Below are 12,373 nucleotides of genomic sequence, written 5' to 3'. Positions count from 1 at the left end.
CCAGGAAGCCATCCTGAAACACACACACACACACACACAAACCCAAAACAGCACAGAAACCGGGGAACATAACAGGTGGACTCCAATCAAGTTTTTACAAAAAATCTCAAGGATAATCAATGGAAACAGGATGCACCTGAGCTCAATTTCAAGTCTCATAGCAAAGGGTCTGAATACTTATGGTATTCTGTTGATTTTTAAATATTTTATACATTTGCTAAACTTTCTAAATACCTGTTTTCGCTTCGTCATTATGGGGTATTGTGATGTCATTATGGGGTATTGTGATGTCATTATGGGGTATTGTGATGTCATTATGGGGTATTGTGATGTCATTATGGGGTATTGTGATGTCATTATGGGGTATTGTGTGTAAATTAATGAGGATTTGTATTTATTTAATCAATTTTAGAATAAGGCTGTAGCGTAACAAAATGTGGAAAAAGGGAAGGGGTCTGAATACTTTCAGAATGCTCTGTATATTATTTAGTATATCAATAAACTGGCACTAGAACAGTCTGCAGCACCCGGCCTCACTCTCCCTGAACTTGAAGTCAAATGTCTACTGTTTGCTGATGGTCTGGTACTTCTGTCCCTAACCAAGGATGGTCTACAGCAACAGCTAGCTCTTCTGCACAGATTCTGCCAAACCTGAGCCCTCAGTAAAGCCTCATTAAATCTCAGTAAGACAAAAATAATGGTGTAACAAAAAAGGCCCAGATTGCCAGCACCGCAAATACAAATTCCGTCTCGACACCGTTGCCCTAGAGCATTTACATTTACATTTAAGTCATTTAGCAGACGCTCTTATCCAGAGCACTTACAAATTGGTGCATTCACCTTATGACATCCAGTAGAATAGTCACTTTACAATAGTGCATCTAAATCTTAAAGGGGGGAGCCTTAAAGAGGTGGGGTTTCAGGTGTCTCCGGAAGGTGGTGATTGACTCCGCTGTCCTGGCGTCGTGAAGTTTGTTCCACCATTGGGGGCCAGAGCAGCGAACAGTTTTGACTGGGCTGAGCGGGAACTGTACAGTGGTAGGGAGGCGAGCAGGCCAGAGGTGGATGAACGCAGTGCCCTTGTTTGGGTGTAGCGCCTGATCAGAGCCTGGAGGTACTGAGGTGCCGTTCCCCTCACAGCTCCGTAGGCAAGCACCATGGTCTTGAGCAGATGCACAACAAACATGTACATACCTCGGCCATAACATCAGAGCCACAGGTAACTGTGAACGATCTGAAAGACAAGACACAAAGGGCCATCAAAAGGAACATAAAATTTGACATACACAATTTGACAACTTTACAGAAGGCACTATGCATTGGGGTATGTAGCGTTATCCTGGCATCAGACAAACCCAAATTCACCCGATCGGACTGCCAGATGGTGTTGTGTGATTCATTACTCCAGAGACTCAGTGACCATAACCTGGCCATAGAGAAAATCATAGAAAAACATGGACGGTCAGACTCAGTGACCATAACCTGGCCATAGTAGAGAGAACGATTTATTTCAGCTTTTATTTCTTTCATCACATTCCCAGTGGGTCATACACTCAATTCTTATTTGGTAGCATTGCCTTTTAATTTTTTAACTTGGGTCAAACATTTCAGGTATCCTTCCACAAGCTTCCCACAATAAGTTTGGTGAATTTTGGACCCATTCCTCCTGACAGAGCTGTTGTAACTGAGTCAGGTTTGTAGGCCTCCTTGCTCGTACACGCTTTTTCAGTTCTGCGCAAACATTTGCTATAGGATTGAGGTCAGGGCTTTGTGATGGCGACTCCAATACCTTTACTTTGTTGTTCTTAAGCCATTTTGCCAGAACTGTGGAAGTGTGCTTGGGGTCATTGTCCACTTGGAAGACCTTTAACTTCCTGACTGATGTCTTGAGATGTTACTTCATAATATTCACGTAATTTTCCTGCCTCAAGATGTCATCTATTTTGTGAAGTGCACCAGTCCCTCCTGCAGCAAAGCACCCCAACAACCCCCGTTCTTCACGGTTGGGATGGTGTTCTTTGGCTTGCAAGCATCCCCCTTTTTCCTCCAAACATAACAACGGTCATTACGGCCAAACAGTTCTATTTTTGATTCATCAGACCAGAGGATATTTCTCTAAAAAGTACGATCTTTGTCCACATGCGCAGTTGCAATCCGCAGTCTGGCTTTTTCATGGAAGTTTTGGAGCAGTGGCTTCTTCCTTGCTGAGCGGCCTTTCAGGTTATGTCGATATATGACTCGTTTTACTGTGGATATAGATACTTTTGTACCTGTTTCCTCCAGTATCTTCACAAGGTCCTTTGCTGTTGTTCTGGGATTGATTTTCACTTTTCGCATCAAAGTCCGTTCATCTCTAGGAGACAGAACGCATCTCCTTCCTGAGCAGTATGACGGCTGCGTGGTCCCATGGTGTTTATACTTGTGTACTATTGCTTGTACAGATGAACGTGGTACCTTCAGGTATTTGGAAGTTACTCCCAAGGATGAACCAGACTTGTGGAGGTCTACAATTTCTTTTCTGAGGTCTTGGCTGATTTATTTAGATTTTCCCATGATGTCAAGCAAATAGGCACTGAGTTTGAAGGTAGGCCTTGAAATACATCCATAGGTACACCTCCAATTGGCTGAAATTATGTCAATTAGCCTATCAGAAGCTTCTAAAGCCATGACATAATTTTCCTGGAATTTTCCAAGCTGTTTAAAACTTCTTACTGCTGCAGGGGACAGTATTGAGTAGCTTGGATGAAAAGGTGCCCAGAGTAAACGGCCAGCTCCTCAGTCTCATTTGCTAATATATGCATATTATTATTAGTATTGGATAGAAAACACTCTAAAATTTCCAAAACTGTCAACATATTGTCTGTTACTATAACAGAACTGATATTGCAGGCGAAACCCTGAGGAAAATCAAACCAGGAAGTGGCTTCTATTTTGAAAACTCCACGTTCCATAGTCTGCCTTTGCTCCATTTAAAGGGATATCAACCAGATTAATTTTCATATCTCAAGGGGTCAACAGTCTTCAGACATAGTTTCAGGCTTTTATTTAGAAAAATGAGCCAGAAAGATAACATCGCGTCAAGTGTTTGCATGAGTTTTGCTCGCGCAACAGAGTTTGGGCAGCCATTGCCTTTCCCTCTCCTACTGAAAAATACAGTTGCGGTTGATATATTATCGATTATATATTTTAAAAACAACCTGAAGATTGATTATAAAAAACATTTGACATGTTTCTGTGGACATTATGGAAACTATTTGGAATTTGTCTGCGTTGTTGTGACCCTCTTTCCTGTGGATTTCTGAACATAACGCGACAAACAAACGGAGGTATTTTGGATATAAAAATAATCTTTATGGAACAAAAGGAACATTTATTGTGTAACTGGGAGTCTCGTGAGTGAAAACATCTGAAGATGATCAAAGGTAAACAATTAATCTGATTGCTTTTCTGATTTTTGTGACCAAGCTACTTGATGCAAGCTACTTGATGCTAAGGGTACATAATGTTTTGTCGAGCGATCAATAAACTTACACAAACGCTTGGATTGCTTTCGCTGTAAAGCATATTTTCCAAATCTGACACGACAGGTGGATTAACAAAAGGCTAAACTGTGTTTTCCTGTATTGCACTTGTGATTTCATGAATAAAAATATTTTTAGTAATATTTTTGGAATGTGGCTCTTAAAGACCTAACTCTTAAAGACCTAATTATATTTTACATCAATAGCAGTCAATATTAATCGTCACCTTATTTCAGTCACATCTGAAAGTTGTAAATTCTTGGTTGTCTTCACGAACCCTGGCTAACAAGTTGAATCAGCAATACAAGATTTGGTTTAATTATTTATTTACTAAGTACTTAAATAATCACACAGAATTATATCTACACATAATGGATCATACATTGATTATAAATTATGTCATACAGGGAAAACGTCCTTAGCGGACGGAACAGATATGACGGCTGGTTACACAAAGAAAAGGGGTTGGGTTTTGAATGAAAGCGCGGGAAGACTGAGGAACAAAAATATTTTGTGTCTCTATCGGGCCGTAGAATTTTATGCATTCTAAATAACCGCCCATTTGAGATGATGCCAGAGCTCAGGATGATGTTAAAGAGTTTTAGTACAGCAATTGGAATTGTGGTCTATATATTTTATTATTTCATTGAGGATACCATCAACAGCGCAGGTCTTTTTGGGTTGGAGGGTTTTTATTTTATCCTGTTGTTCATTCAATGTATTTAGAGAATCCAGTGTGTTCTGGACGTCTTTAATAGTTGATTCTAAGATTTGTATTTGATCATGTATGTGTTTTTGTGATTTGTTCTTTGTTAAAGAGCCAAAAAGAACGGAGAAGTGGTTTACCCATTCATCTCCATTTTAGATAGATAATTCTTTGTGTTGTCTGTTTGGTTTTCTCCAATTTTCCCAGATTAGATTATATGGATTCTTAAATAAAATAAAAAATGAATTTCACTTTTATTTATTAAGGCCAGTTGAGAACAAGTTCTTTCTTTACTTACATTGAGCTGATTTCAGACGTGCTGTCACGACTTCCGCCGAAGTCGACTCCTCTCCTTGTTCGGGCGACGTTCGGTGGTCGACATCACCGGTTTTCTAGCCATCGCCACTCCATTTTTCCATGTAACCATTTGTTTTGTCTTGTTCCCTGCACACCTGGCTTTCATTCCCCAATCACACTGCATGTATTTACTCCTCTGTCCCCCCATGTCTTTGTGTGGAATTGTGTTTTGTTACATGTTTCGTGTTATGTGCCAGGCTGTTTTTTCCCCTGTATTCTGTGGTATTTCACGTAGGATGTTTAATTGTTAAACATTTGCTTATTTTTGTTTCGCGTCGTTTTACCCTTTGGCTGGAGGTTTTGACACGGTGGCGTCCGTCTGTTGGTTTCTCCTATCTAAATAAAGTCTGCGCCTGTTCACTCTCTGCTCTCCTGCACCTGACTTCTCCATCAGTAGATCACAACCCTCTGCTCTCCTGCACCTGACTTCTCCATCAGTAGATCACAACCCTCTGCTCTCCTGCACCTGACTTCTCCATCAGTAGATCACAACCCTCTGCTCTCCTGCACCTGACTTCTCCATCAGTAGATCACAACCCTCTGCTCTCCTGCACCTGACTTCTCCATCAGTAGATCACAACCCTCTGCTCTCCTGCACCTGACTTCTCCATCAGTAGATCACAACCCTCTGCTCTCCTGCACCTGACTTCTCCATCAGTAGATCACAACCCTCTGCTCTCCTGCACCTGACTTCTCCACCAGCACAACCTTGACACGTGCTGTTTCTTCTTTTTCCGTAGTGTATTTCTGTATTGTTTTAGTGATTCACTATAGAAACGACTCAGGTTTTTTGGGGGTCTCTGTGTTTTTGGTTGAATAAGTTTCTCAATTTCTTTCTGAGGTTTTTGCATTCTTCATCAAACCATTTTGTCATTGCTGTTTAAATTTTCTTAGTTTTTCTGCTTGAAAAAATATTTGATAGGAAGCTGAAAGGTTAAATATACTGTTTTTCTACTGACACGTTACAGTGAAATGTTTTGTCCAGGAAGTTGAATTTGTTGTTGCCTAATTGTTTTTAGTAGGTTTCTATGCTACTTTAGCATAGTATTCTATAGCATTTCTTAATATCACTCAGTTCCTTATGGCTTTGGTGTCTCATGATTGAGTATTACTCTGTTCAAGTAGACTGTGATTTTGCTGTAATTTGATAGGGGTGTCAGTTGGCTGACTATGAACGCTCTGAGAGAGTCTGGGTTGAGGTCAGTGATAAAGTAGTCTACAGTACTACTGCCAAGAGATGAGCTATAGGTGTATCTACCGTAGGAGTCCACTCGAAGCCTACTATTGACTATGTACATATGTGCGACAGGAGTTGTGACCCGTTTTTGTTGGTTATGTTGTCGTAGTTGTGTCCAGGGGGCATATGGGGGAGGGAACGCTGTCACCTGCAGGCAGGTGTTTGTCCCCCTGTGTGCCGAGGATGTCAGGATCTTGTCCAGTTCTGGCATTTAGTTCGCCACAGACTAGTACATGTCCCTGGGCCTGGAAATGGTTGATCTCCCCCTTTAGGATGGAGAAGCTGTCTTCATTAAAGTATGGGGATTATATTGGGGGGATATTTAGTCTCAGTTTATGCTCTTTAGGCCAAAGGCAGATGACCTCAGACCTTGTGTGTTCCAGGATGAGATCGTAAAAGTGTTGTGTTTCATAGTGTCTGGTGTTTTCTCTTGGTTTACGCTCTCGCTCCACCTCTCGCTCCACTTCTCGCTCCACTTCTCGCTCCACTTCTCGCTCCACCTCTCGCTCCACCTCTCGCTCCACTTCTCGCTCCACTTCTCGCTCCACCTCTCGCTCCACCTCTCGCTCCACTTCTCGCTCCACCTCTCGCTCCACCTCTCGCTCACCTCTCACTCAACTCTCGCTCCACCTCTCGCTCCACTTCTCGCTCCACCTCTCGCTCCACCTCTCGCTCCACTTCTCGCTCCACCTCTCGCTCCACCTCTCGCTCCACCTCTCGCTCCACTTCTCGCTCCACCTCTCGCTCCACCTCTCGCTCCCACCTCTCGCTCCCACCTCTCGCTCCACTTCTCGCTCCACCTCTCGCTCCACCTCTCGCTCCACCTCTCGCTCCACCTCTCGCTCCACCTCTCGCTCCACTTCTCGCTCCACCTCTCGCTCCACCTCTCGCTCCACCTCTCGCTCACCTCTCACTCACCTCTCGCTCCATCTCTCGCTCCACTTCTCGCTCCACCTCTCGCTCCACCTCTCGCTCCACCTCTCGCTCCACCTCTCGCTCCACTTCTCGCTCTACCTCTCGTTCACCTTTCACTCAACTCTCGCTCACCTGTCTGTCTGTCTGTCTGTCTGTCTGTCTGTCTGTCTGTCTGTCTGTCCCCTCTCTCTCTCTCTCTATTCTCTCTCCCTCTCTCTTCACTCTCTCGCTTTAACGCTCTTTGGCCTAAAGAGCAGGAACCCAGACTTCATTAAAGAAATTGGAAATACATGACTCATCTTCTTCCTGCAGCTCAGGCAGAAGATGAGTCACTAGCATGCTACGCTGCTTACACACTTCTCCTCACATACCTACACGCTCTTCCTTTCTCGTCCCCTTCTCCTTTCTCCTCCAATCGCGTACTCTTATCTCCACCTCTATCACCAGCATACATTACTCATCTTCCTCCTATAGGTACATGCAATATTATCTATTCTCCTCTGTCTTTCTCTATATATCACTCACTCAATTACTCTCTCTGCCCACCTTATCTCTCTCTCTCTCTCTCTCTCTCTCTCTCTCTCTCTCTCTCTCTCTCTCTCTCTCTCTCTCTCTCTCTCTCTCTCTCTCTCTCTCTCTCTCTCTCTCTCTCTCTCTCTCTCTCTCTCTCTCTCTCTCTCTCTCTCTCTCTCTCTCTCTCTCTCTCTCGTGCGTATGTAAAAGTGAGTCAGAATGAGTTAGTAGTGCAATCACATAGCTTGTTATTACTTCCTATTTACAGAACTTATTTATGCACACACATACACGCACACACACATATACACACATACACAACACACACACACACACACACACATATACACACATACACAACACACACACGACATACACATATACACACACACACACACACACGCACACGCACACGCACACACACACACACACAAAAAACGGAGATGTGACTGTAGAGAGCTTACCTTGCCCTGTCTTGTCTTGCCTTGTTGGTCTGCATTGTCTTGTCAGTCTGCATTGTCTTGTCGGATGGCATTGTCTTGTCGGTCTGCATTTTCTTGTCGGTCTGCATTGTCTTGTCGGTCTGCATTGGGTTGTCGGTCTGCATTGTCTTGTCTGTCTCTCTGTCTTGTCGGTCTGCATTGTCTTGTCTGTCTGGTCTGTCTTGTCTCTCTGTTAGTGTCAGATAGCAGATTGGTCTGGTCTGTCTTGTCTTTCTGTTAGTTTCAGATAGCAGATTGGTCTGGTCTGTCTAGTCTCTCTGTTAGTTTCAGATAGCAGATTGGTCTGGTCTGTCTAGTCTCTCTGTTAGTTTCAGATAGCAGATTGGTCTGGTCTGTCTAGTCTCTCTGTTAGTTTCAGATAGCAGATTGGGTGGTCTTGTCTCTCTGTTAGTTTCAGATAGCAGATTGGTCTGGTCTGTCTAGTCTCTCTGTTAGTTTCAGATAGCAGATTGGTCTGGTCTGTCTAGTCTCTCTGTTAGTTTCAGATAGCAGATTGGTGTGTCTTGTCTCTCTGTTAGTGTCAGATAGCAGATTGGTCTGTCTTCTCTCTGTTAGTGTCAGATAGCAGATTGGTCTGTCTTCTCTCTGTTAGTTTCAGATAGCAGATTGGTCTGTCTTGTCTCTCTGTTAGTTTCAGATAGCAGATTGGTCTGTCTTGTCTCTCTGTTAGTTTCAGATAGCAGATTGGTCTGTCTTGTCTCTCTGTTAGTTTCAGATAGCAGATTGGTCTGTCTAGTCTCTCTGTTAGTTTCAGATAGCAGATTGGTCTGTCTAGTCTCTCTGTTAGTTTCAGATAGCAGATTGGTCTGTCTTGTCTCTCTGTTAGTGTCAGATAGCAGATTGGTCTGGTATATAATGGATTCTAAAACAGTTACCTGTTGCCTGATGATTCATACTGAATTATTCCGATGCTCTATAATCATCAGTGGTTGGATAATCTCTAACCAATCAGAGTATCAAAGCCAAAGACCTTTTTTTTTTTTTTTTAAATGGCTCACATGTTCTTGCTCAGGCCCAGCCCATCAGTGTTTGGGGACCAATCAGAACTGTTAGAATGTGTTTGTTGGGGAAGTACTCCTATCCAGACTCAAACTAACGTCTGTGGGCGTGGCCTTTGGCCGGAAACAAGGAGTCTGGGTAGCCAGGCTAATTGACCTACACATCTAGTGCAACAGACAGAAACACAAGTTAAACACTACTTAAAGCTAACAGCTATAAAGCATTATGAGGCAGTTATAATGCATTATGAGGCAGTTATAATGCATTATGAGGCAGTTATGGGGCAGTTATAATGCATTATGAGGCAGTTATAATGCATTATGAGGCAATTATAATGCATTATGAGGCAGTTATAAGGCAGTTATAATGCATTATGAGGCAGTTATGAGACAGTTATAATGCATTATGAGGCAGTTATGAGGCAGTTATGAGGCAGTTATGAGGCAGTTATAATGCATTATGAGACAGTTATGAGACAGTTATAATGCATTATGAGGCAGTTATGAGGCAGTTATAATGCATTATTAGACAGTTATGAGGCAGTTATGAGGCAGTTATGAGGCAGTTATAATGCATTATGAGGCAGTTATGAGACAGTTATAATGCATTATGAGGCAGTTATGAGGCAGTTATAATGCGTTATGAGGCAGTTATGAGACAGTTATAATGCATTATGAGACAGTTATAATGCATTATGAGGCAGTTATGAGGCAGTTATAATGCGTTATGAGGCAGTTATGAGGCAGTTATGAGGCAGTTATAATGCATTATGAGGCAGTTATGAGGCAGTTATAATGCGTTATGAGGCAGTTATGAGACAGTTATAATGCATTATGAGACAGTTATAATGCATTATGAGGCAGTTATGAGGCAGTTATAATGCATTATGAGGCAGTTATGAGGCAGTTATATTGCGTTATCAGGCAGTTATGAGACAGTTATAATGCATTATGAGACAGTTATAATGCATTATGAGGCAGTTATGAGGCAGTTATAATGCGTTATGAGGCAGTTATGAGGCAGTTATGAGACAGTTATAATGCATTATGAGGCAGTTATGAGGCAGTTATAATGCATTATGAGGCAGTTATGAGACAGTTATAATGCATTATGAGACAGTTATAATGCATTATGAGGCAGTTATGAGGCAGTTATAATGCGTTATGAGGCAGTTATGAGGCAGTTATGAGGCAGTTATAATGCATTATGAGGCAGTTATGAGGCAGTTATAATGCATTATGAGGCAGTTATGAGGCAGTTATAATGCATTAGGAGGCAGTTATGAGGCAGTTATAATGCATTGTGAGGCAGTTATGAGGCAGTTATAATGCATTAGGAGGCAGTTATAATGCATTGTGAGGCAGTTATGAGGCAGTTATAATGCATTGTGAGGCAGTCATAATGCATTATGACCTTCCTACAGTTTATGCTTATGGACCCCTTGTAATGGCTTTCACAATGATGCTGGCTATTAAAATGTATATATATATATATCTATATTAAAATGTATTTATATATATATCTATATTAAAATGTATTTATATATATATATCTATATTAAAATGTATTTATATATATCTATATATATTAAAATGTATTTATATATATATATATATATATATATATGAACATGTATTTATATATATATGCATATTAAAATGTATTTATATATATATGCATATTAAAATGTATTAAAATATGAACATGTATATGCATATTAAAATGTATATATATATTTATATCCATTTGATATCTATTTTGGCTTTTTTTGTCACACGCTATTTTGTCCGGTCATGAAAAATAAGACAATACACTGCAGTGTACATCCCTTTAACTCCCAATAAATACATTCAGCTTCTCTGTTTCATCATTTTCCTCCATTCACCATTCCACCACTCCCCCGTTCCCCCATTTCTCTGTCCTCTTCCTATAAATAGCAGTGACTCATGTCTTTGGGTGTTTTCATGGAAGGATAAGAGGAAAGAGAGTTGTGTTCATTATGGAGGCGAGAGGAGAGAGAGGGCTGGGTTCACTATGGAGGAGAGGGAGGCCTGGGTTCACTGTGGAGGAGAGAGGAGAAAGAGGGCTGGGTTCACTAGGGAGGAGGGATGAGAGAGGAGAGAGAGGGATGGTTTCACTATGGAGGAGAGGGAGGGCTGGGTTCACTATGGAGGAGAGAGGAGAAAGAGGGCTGGGTTCACTAGGGAGGAGGGATGAGAGAGGAGAGAGAGGGCTGGGTTCACTATGGAGGAGAGAGGAGAAAGAGGGCTGGGTTCACTAGGGAGGAGGGATGAGAGAGGAGAGAGAGGGCTGGGTTCACTATGGAGGAGAGAGAGGGCTGGGTTCACTATGGAGGAGAGAGAGGGCTGGGTTAACTATGGAGGAGAGAGGAGAGAGAGGGCTGGGTTCACTATGGAGGAGAGAGGAGAGAGAGGGCTGGGTTCACTATGGAGGAGAGAGGAGAGGGAGGGCTGGGTTCACTAGGGAGGATAGAGAGGTCTGGGTTCACTATGGAGGAGAGAGGAGAGAGAGGGCTGGGTTCACTATGGAGGAGAGAGGAGATAGAGGGCTGTGTTCACTATGGAGGAGAGAGGAGAGAGGGGGCTGGGGTAATTATGGAGGAGAGAGGGGGCTGGGTTCACTATGGAGGAGAGAGGGGGCTGGGTTCACTATGGAGGAGATGGAGGGCTGGGTTCACTATGGAGGAGAGAGGGGGCTGGGTTCACTATGGAGGAGATAGGGGGCTGGGTTCACTATGGAGGAGAGGGAGGGCTGGGTTCACTATGGAGGAGAGAGGAGAGAGAGGGCTGGGTTAACTATGGAGCAGAGAGGGGGCTGGGTTCACTATGGAGGAGAGAGAGGGCTCGGTTCACTATGGAGGAGAGAGAGGGCTGGGTTCACTATGGAGGAGAGAGAGGGCTGGGTTCACTATGGAGGAGAGAGGAGAGAGAGGGCTGGGTTAACTATGGAGGAGAGAGGGGGCTGGGTTCACTATGGAGGGGAGAGGGGGCTGGGTTAACTATGGAGGAGAGAGGAGAGGGAGGGCTGGGTTAACTATGGAGGAGAGAGGTGGCTGGGTTCACTATGGAGGAGAGAGAGGGCTGGGTTCACTATGGAGGAGAGAGGAGAGAGAGGGCTGGGTTAACTATGGAGGAGAGAGGGGGCTGGGTTCACTATGGAGGAGAGAGGGGGCTGGGTTAACTATGGAGGAGAGAGGAGAGGGAGGGCTGGGTTAACTATGGAGGAGAGAGGTGGCTGGGTTCACTATGGAGGAGAGAGGGGGCTGGGTTCACTATGGAGGAGAGAGGAGAGAGAGGGCTTGGTTAACTATGGAGGAGAGAGAGGGCTGGGTTCACTATGGAGGAGAGAGGGGGCTGGGTTAACTATGGAGGAGAGAGGAGAGAGAGGGCTGGGTTCACTATGGAGGAGAGAGGAGAGAGAGAGGTCTGGGTTCACTATGGAGGAGAGAGGAGAGAGAGGTCTGGGTTCACTATGGAGGAGAGAGGAGAGAGAGGTCTGGGTTCACTATGGAGGAGAGAGGAGAGAGAGGGAAGGGTTCACTATGGAGGAGAGAGGAGAGAGAGGGCAGGTTCACTATGGAGGGGAGAGAGGGCTGGGTTCA

The 12,373-nt window shown here is 43.6% G+C and overlaps 1 protein-coding gene across 2 annotated transcripts in view; it reads left to right on the top strand.

Annotated features, from left to right (window-relative positions):
• ptprna (protein tyrosine phosphatase receptor type Na) overlaps positions 1–12,373 on the top strand; it is a 112,988-nt gene that overhangs the window by 14,443 nt on the left and 86,172 nt on the right. The window lies entirely within an intron of this gene.

The sequence above is a fragment of the Oncorhynchus keta genome, chromosome 7 (genome assembly GCF_023373465.1).
Source record: "Oncorhynchus keta strain PuntledgeMale-10-30-2019 chromosome 7, Oket_V2, whole genome shotgun sequence".
Classification (NCBI taxonomy): Eukaryota; Metazoa; Chordata; class Actinopteri; order Salmoniformes; family Salmonidae; genus Oncorhynchus; species Oncorhynchus keta.
The sequence above is the reverse complement of the archived record's forward strand: the minus strand, read 5'-3'. Positions and strand labels throughout refer to the sequence as shown.